Source organism: Poecilia formosa, unplaced genomic scaffold (genome assembly GCF_000485575.1).
Source record: "Poecilia formosa unplaced genomic scaffold, Poecilia_formosa-5.1.2 Scaffold55, whole genome shotgun sequence".
NCBI lineage: Eukaryota > Metazoa > Chordata > Actinopteri > Cyprinodontiformes > Poeciliidae > Poecilia > Poecilia formosa.
Genome location: NW_006799994.1, coordinates 1,919,280 through 1,926,922, shown reverse-complemented (window position 1 = coordinate 1,926,922; position 7,643 = coordinate 1,919,280). Strand labels below are relative to the sequence as shown.

General features: G+C 37.9%; 1 long non-coding RNA gene across 1 annotated transcript in view; it reads left to right on the top strand.

The window, feature by feature from the left end:
- The first annotated feature begins 226 nt into the window (after positions 1-226).
- LOC103138862 (uncharacterized) overlaps positions 227-7,643 on the top strand; it is a 12,605-nt gene continuing 5,188 nt past the window's right edge. The window contains exons 1-2 of the long non-coding RNA XR_476336.2: positions 227-644; positions 7,206-7,382. This is a non-coding gene — a long non-coding RNA (uncharacterized LOC103138862). The remainder of the gene's footprint in view (positions 645-7,205; positions 7,383-7,643) is intronic.

Here is a 7,643-nt window from a genome sequence, read left to right as displayed (position 1 = left end):
ATCTGAGTTTATCTGGGACTTTATTCTCATGCCTCATGATGCCTCAGCATTGAGGAGGTGGATTTATTTAAATAAGACAGTTTAGTTAAACATGCGACATTTAAGCTGCAGAACATAATATGAAAGTAAACTAAAAGTCAGTTTCAGCTGAATTTGGATTCAGATCAAGTAGAAACTGACAAGAACTGGATGAAACAACAAAATGAAAACAAATTTATTTTCCAGTCAAAACGGTCCCACACTGAGGAAACCTTTCCTTTGAAGCTGCTCCATAGTTGATGCTGTAAAAGATTAAGAATGCTTTTGACAAATTCGCTTCCTTATAAACACAGTTTGGCGTGTTAATGTCATTTGGAAACAGTTCCTGTATCGGTCACGTGACTTGCTGAAACCAACACGCTCACCGACACGGTTTGGTCTGCGGGCTGGACACATGCACATCGGTGTTGCCGGACCCATCACTACTTGTGAGTAAGAAAGGAAACATGGTTTATAAAACAAAGGTAACTTCCCTGCAACAGGACGAAACCTCCAGCAGAACCAGAACCCGGCTCAGTACCAGCAGCCATCTGGGACGGCCGACTGGAGGTTTGAGAAGATGGAGCAGAGACACAAACAGAAAACTGATCTCCAGCTGTCACCAGGTGAGAGGCGGGTTCCACCTGGACCAGCAGCCATGCCCACACACCTCAGGTAGTTAGAGAGCACTTAGCCTAACACTCATGGTTTTAACTGTGGGAGTCAGTCTAAATGTCAGATGGAGGAATTAAAAACAAACTTTCTAGAAGTATTTTAATTGGTTTATTCATCTTCCAGCTGAACTCAAAAGCTGGAGGAACAACAAAGTGTTGAGCATTATAAGAAAGGTCATTCTGTAGGTTTCCAAAAAGAATAGCTCTGAACAGCCGATACGGTTCTACACCAACGGCTCTATAGAGATGTGTGCTTAATTTTTATTATCCCTCACAGCAAAAACCAAATCCATCATCCGCCCGTCCCTGCTCGGCTTTAAGCACCACCTGGTCGTGGAACACAGCGATTAAATCTCTCCTGTTATTGGTTTTTCTCTCTCCTTGCTGCAAGTCTCATTTAGTGTTTAACTTCTCTGTCTGGCAGCTACAAAACACTCATTTAGCGCTCTGGGTTTCTTGTTGTTACTGCCATGTGTCAGAAGAGGAAAGAGCAGAACGATGCACCAGTCATTACTCTCCACTTTTAACAGGGACATTTCCTTCCATCCGACTCTTGCATCCCAACATATCTATTTCCTGTGGTATTTCTGAGGTATTCTGCAGGTTTTTATGTGTTTCTATCTCCTGTTTGTTGGGCGGCTGGCTCTGTGAGGATAACTTAAAAGGTTTTCCATTCATAGAAGTGTTGCTGTGGAAACAAAAGGGTGTAGGAAACCATATAAAACTGCAAACAGTGAAAACTGAAACCATCTGCTGGGACTTTCCAAAATGTGGTTGAAGAAAAGGATTTCCATTCTGAAATTCCAGAGCTTTATGCTAAATTATGGTTGCCCAAATAAAAAAGGAGGTATGCAATAAATAACTATTGGAAGGCAAAGTCAGGCCACCGTGTTTTAACATCTACATATCTTTTTAAATGGTTCCATAAAACTTTATCTATTCTTCATTGTGCCAGATCAGTTTCCCTCTGATATCGGAGTTAAAGTTGAGAATATGGAGGCATGATTTTATCTTATAATAAACCTGATGGATTATTACTGAGTACTTTTGGACAGGGATGGAAATGTCTAAGTGCTGCATGTTTGGATACCCAGCTGCCAGCAATGCTTTTGTGTGCAATCTTTAGAAATAAACTTGGCAGTGGCGGTTCTAATTCAGAGTTACCAGGGTTGGCCAGAAGGTTTTCCATGAGGGAACAGAACAAAATAATGGAAACAGGAAAATATTTCATCGTTTTAATCCATTAAATGACCCAAAGAGTCACTCTGGCTCTGGATGTAGCAGATAAAACTTGATCCTCTCAGAATGGCTGAAGCTAAAAGAGCAGCACTTTCATTTTTAGATAATTGTTCAAATAAAACTGTCAAGGTAAAAAAAATTAAATGGGTCCAAGAAAACAAAAATATTTCAAAATGGTATAAATTCTGATAAATAACTCAACTATTATTCTGAGTTACAAATATTAGAATTCAAAGGTAGTGCTTATGAAGCAGAGTTACAAAATTATACACTGTTTTTCCATTTCATTAGGAACTAATCCTGCACATTTAGTGTTCAGTTTGATGAACTTACTGAATGACCTCTAAGACGTCTGTTTGTTCAAATCCCATCAAATGTACCATCTGTAGTTCTTCAGTAATCTTTAAAAAACACATAAAACTTTAGAATAAATGAAAAATTGCAGGTCTGTAATTTAGGACTGGATTTTATTCACTGCACCGAGTTTCATGTCTGTTAAATTAAATGTTGATTATGAAGTTAGTAGCCTCATTACACTTAGACCTTCACCACTAATAAGCAGACGAGCATGCCAAGGATAATAGCAGCTTCAATCTATGATGCAGTTGCATTAGATTATAGACGAATCGTATTTCATTTCACAATCCAAGTTGATCATCAGGGTGATGCTAACATGAAGATGTTTATTTCTTAAAACAGATTCAGAAACTTTAATTTTACTTTGATTTATCAAGATTCTTCTTTCCTTTTGCTTCGAGGTAATTTATGTGCAAAAGCACCAATTAAATCTTACAGTAAGATATTACTTTTCTTACAAACATGACGTGAAATACTGTTTGGCTTTTAGTTAAATTGGACGTGTTTATGTGCAATTATCAATAAATATCAGCCATTTTCCAGAGCATACAATCAGACGTAATCTGGTCCCCTGCCAGCATGCCTAGGTGGGCCCCATATGGGAGAAAGGTGGGCAGACATATGGGTCCCGTATGGGTTTGTCCGCGGGCTCCACGGTGGCCCCATATGGGTTTGCCCATGTAGGGCCCACATAGGCTGTGGCCCTACATGGGCAAACCCATATGGGACCCATATGGGACCCACCTAGGCAGGCTGGCAGGGACCCAAATCATATTTTAGGCAGGTTTGTTTAAGCAGCAGCTCATCAGTCGTGTTAAGTCGAGCTGAAGTTGAGCTGTTCACATGTTGATGTTAGAAAACTGCAGACATAATTATCAAATTAAATTTTCAAATATCAAATTATCAAATATTCACCAAAGGGATGCTGTTAATAAAAGGTTTGTTTTTTTTTTACTTCTAAAAAGGAAATGAAATTATTTATTTGCATTTTTATATGTTTTTAATATTGTATAAAATAATCTTAAGGGATTAAATAAAATATCTGCAGAATTTTATTTTTATTTTTAATTAATAGAATAATAATATTGTGAACTTAAATATTGGGTTTTCGTTATCTGCAGGCTGAAAAATAAACACATTTAACAGAACTAAAGGTTCAGGAATGACTGACTTTTCAGTAAAATCCTAATTTATTGGTTATGTCTGTTTTTCTGCAGATGAATCCTGATAAGCTTATTGATCTCTTTTCCACTCACATGATTGAATTTTTGGGCTCATAATGAGGATGGATTGCTGTGAAATTTGGTTCCAGAAGATAAATCCTGATTAAATTAGTGATCCTTTAACTTCTTCAGGCTGACTGGGATAAACTGATGAAAAGCTCTGAAATAATGAGTTAAATGCTGCGATGTGTCACAACAGCTACATGGGAACGGTGATGCCTGTCAGCCTCATTTCAAAAGTTGACTCTTGATAAACGATTCAGTTGAGAATCAGATTGGAGGAAAAGGGAAATCAGAATAAACAACAGTTTTCTTTAGCAGCCATTTTGTTTCCATTGTTATTGTAGTAACATGACAATAAAAACAGGAAGAATCCAAACCTGCCTTGTATCCCAGCCAAAGCTGCTTTACCTGTGTCTAACACATTTTAGTTTAAGGTCCTAATAACAATAAAGCCGAAGTGCATGCTGGGTCGTTTCCCTGCACACAGCAGTCATCAGCATTCATGTCAGGAAATCACAAGGCTGGGAATGTCTCACACTATCGCAGCTCAGAAAGGAAAGGACAGGTTTCTTTCTGGGTTTAATTCTGTCTCTAAGTATAAAGAAAGAGGAGAAAGGCGGTTGTGTGCTGGAGGAACGGCTGTGACCCTGCCACTGATCGCCTGCAGAGAATCAAAGTGTATAAGCTGCTGAGGAGATAACAGCGACGGAAAAGACGGATTAAAACAAACATGGACCCAGGAAAGAGACACGGGGGAGCTTTAGGAAAACACATCCAGCCGGTTTTGTTACGGCAGACTGAGATGTGGTTCTGTCACCGCCGAGCTGGACCGCTGGTTCTGCTGGCCCACCGGCGCTTACAGCCCCCTCAGGCCTGATCGTCCATGTTTTACTGCCACATTCTGCACAGCTCCGGCTTTAGGGTCAGGCCGGGACAGTCGGTTCCCTCATAAAGGAGCCGTGCCTCCCTTTATATACCATGTGTTGCATATCGAAGCCAAAGCTTATTTCTCTGATCACCGAAGCCATTAGTGGGATAATTACATTTCCTTATCCTTCATTTATACTCATTTAAGTTTTAATTGCTTCTTTGAAGGAAAGCTTTACAATATAATTAATTTCTGAATTATCTATAGACTTTAATATCAGAAAGTTTCCTTCACAACTTTCTAGTTTTTTTTTTTTTGTTTTGTTTTTTTTTTTAATCCAAGACAAAAAAATAGAAATACTACACTCGAAATGTTTAGGGATTTTCTTGGGGTCAATTTTTTTTTAAACAACAAATGCAGAATTGTGAAAAGAATGAAATTTAATCAAATACCTGATAGATTAGAAATATTTACCTTTAAAAGTGCCATGTTATACTTTAATACCAAGATTTAAAGATATCAGATTAAAAAAACCTAAATTATTTACTTATCTCATTTAAAATGCTGCTTAAAAACTGGCTCTTACAAAGTTCAAAATGTCAACATTGATTATATATACAGATGTATAAATTTTCAGATTGTTTAATGCATTTCTTATTCTATAGTGTTATTTAGTAGTTTTTAATCTTGGTGTTTGTTGTTTTACCTTCGACCTTCCAGTCGGACTGGAGGCTGAAATTAGCCTCCAGGTTGTGACATTTCTTGTTTCTTCAGGATTATTTTTCTCATCCACATTGTTTGTATTTAATGTCATTTTGCCTCTCAGACCTTCCTCAGTGTTTCAGTTGACAGTCATTGTGCATTTAAAGGTTCAACCAGTTTTTTCTTTACTTTTATTTTACCTATTATGTAACCAAGAAAAGCCTTATTTAGTTTTAAAATCCTTTAACAATAGAGTCCTGTGGCGGAAACATTTTCCTGACAGAAAAAGCAACACAAACATTCAAACTGAGATAAATAAGAATCAGGCGATGATGTGATTCTGCCTTCATCCTGTCTGAGGTCGAGTCCTTCACAGCCATTACCGACTCCGTTACTGCAGTGGGGCCCTCGGCATGTTTAATGCTCTGCTGCTGCGAACACTGGAGCTGTACTGACCTTTTAAACTCCTCATAAACATCTTTATATCGTTAATGGCTTCACCAGGCTTGTAGAGCTGCTTGACTTTTCAGCCACCGTCACTCTGAAGAACCGCCAGCATCAGGGATGTTCTGCAGAATCTAACATGGATTCTAAATATCCTACGGAAAAACATTTAGAATCTTTAGCGCATGACTTTTCCATTTTCATTAGAATCAGACATTTTTGACCTTAAATTTAAAATACTGAATTTTTATTATTATGTCTATGATTTTTGTTTTACTTTAAATTTACCACCAAAACTGTCCCATTTAGTCAGAAAGCTTTTAGCTAATCATATTCCTCCTCTGGTCATGTGACACCAGGTTGCTCTGTGTTTTCTGTTTTATATTGTTCCTCATGTCGAAGAACGCTTTGGGCAGGGGGCGCTACTTTTGCAAAGTAGGTCATCAAACAAAGGAAGTTTAAAAAAAAAAGTGTAGTTGAATTTAGTTGTTATTCATCCCTCCTTTAAAGAAAAGAAAAATAAAACATGACTGCAGATGAACATTGATAACTGACACAGTTCTGCTTCTGCCTCCTACTAAATAAATGAATGTTTTCAAGAAGGTGAGCTGTAATTTTTCAACTGCTTCAGGGTGACATCATCAGTCACCCAAAGTCAAACAGAAAACCACGAACACCATTGATAGAGATAAGGAGTGGGAGCCTGTGGAGCATCTGACAGCATTGTTCATGTTGACACTTGGAGTGAAAACATCGTGTCACATTTTTCTGACACGTCACAAACAGAATCCACTGAAGAGACCGATAAGTCACAGACAGAAAAACTGAACTTCAGAAATATCTATTTTCTCTTTGAAGAAATAAAACTCAAAAGATTAGGATTTATTTGATTCTTCTTGAAATTACAGCATGTCTGTCTGTCTGTCCCAGAAGCCATAGAGTTTTTTATTAAAAAAGTTCAGTTCCTCAGAGCTTTGCAAAAACTACTTTGAACTTTTGTGACATTTTGTTAAAGCCTCAAACTTCAGAGTATTTTATTGGGATTTTATGTGTCAGACTGGAATAAGTGGAGTGGGAGGAAAGTGATACATAGATTTTCCAATAAAAAAAAATACCTTTACACTCAGTTTGACGGAGTAAACCTGTTTACAATTTAATCTCAGTGTATACTTTAGCTTTCTAATTTGAGAGAGCATCCATGAACCTGGAGCTGTAATTGTAGTTATATTTAGCTACCTTGACTTGAGAACTGCATACAAATAAATGCCTTCAGCTAAAATAAGAAAAGTTTAAAGAAAACCACATTCCTTCCATTCTGCCATTATGCACTGCTTTCACACTATCACAAAAAAAAAACAAAAAAAACAATGAAATACAACATTTAGTTGGGTGGAGCATAGCTTAGCTTAGCATAGACCTACAAATGAAGGCTAGTAGTCCTTGAGGCAGCCTGCAGGGTTCGATTCCTGCCTCATTACTGTGACTGAATATCACTTGAGCCACAATAATTCTCATTAAAATAAATAAACTAGGTTAATATTTAGCACCTTTGAATTATTTATGCATCCTGACTTATCTTTTTACCCTAATCAACATGATGGCTTTCCAACCAAATGCTACCGTTGTGACCTTTCATTGTTTCTGAGAACCCAAACACTGATTTATGTTTATTGGAAGGAAACCTACAGGAACGAAATCAAAACATGAAGGAAACAACAGGAGGCGCCAGAGACGCTTTGGAAACCTGACGTGACACCAGAACTACCAAACAGAACTGCAGCAGGATCAGGCAAGGACCGCCTGAAACAGAGACGCTTCAGTGTTGGGGAGGATGATTACTGGCACCAGAAACAGGTGAGTCTGTAACTCACTGCAGCCGAGTAGAGACATGAACTCAGGTAGAGGGAAAATAACTGCACTAGAAATAATATGATAAACCAAAAACATGCATGGGGGAATCAGTTTTATATGGGTTTTGTTAAAATTAATAATCCAGTTCAAGTACAAGCTGGTGCTGTCCTCTGTATTATTAATAATCATAAGTGTTCAGTTTACATCAGGGGTGTCAAACTCAATTTCACCGAGGGCCACTTCAGCATATTGGCCCCCCTCAAC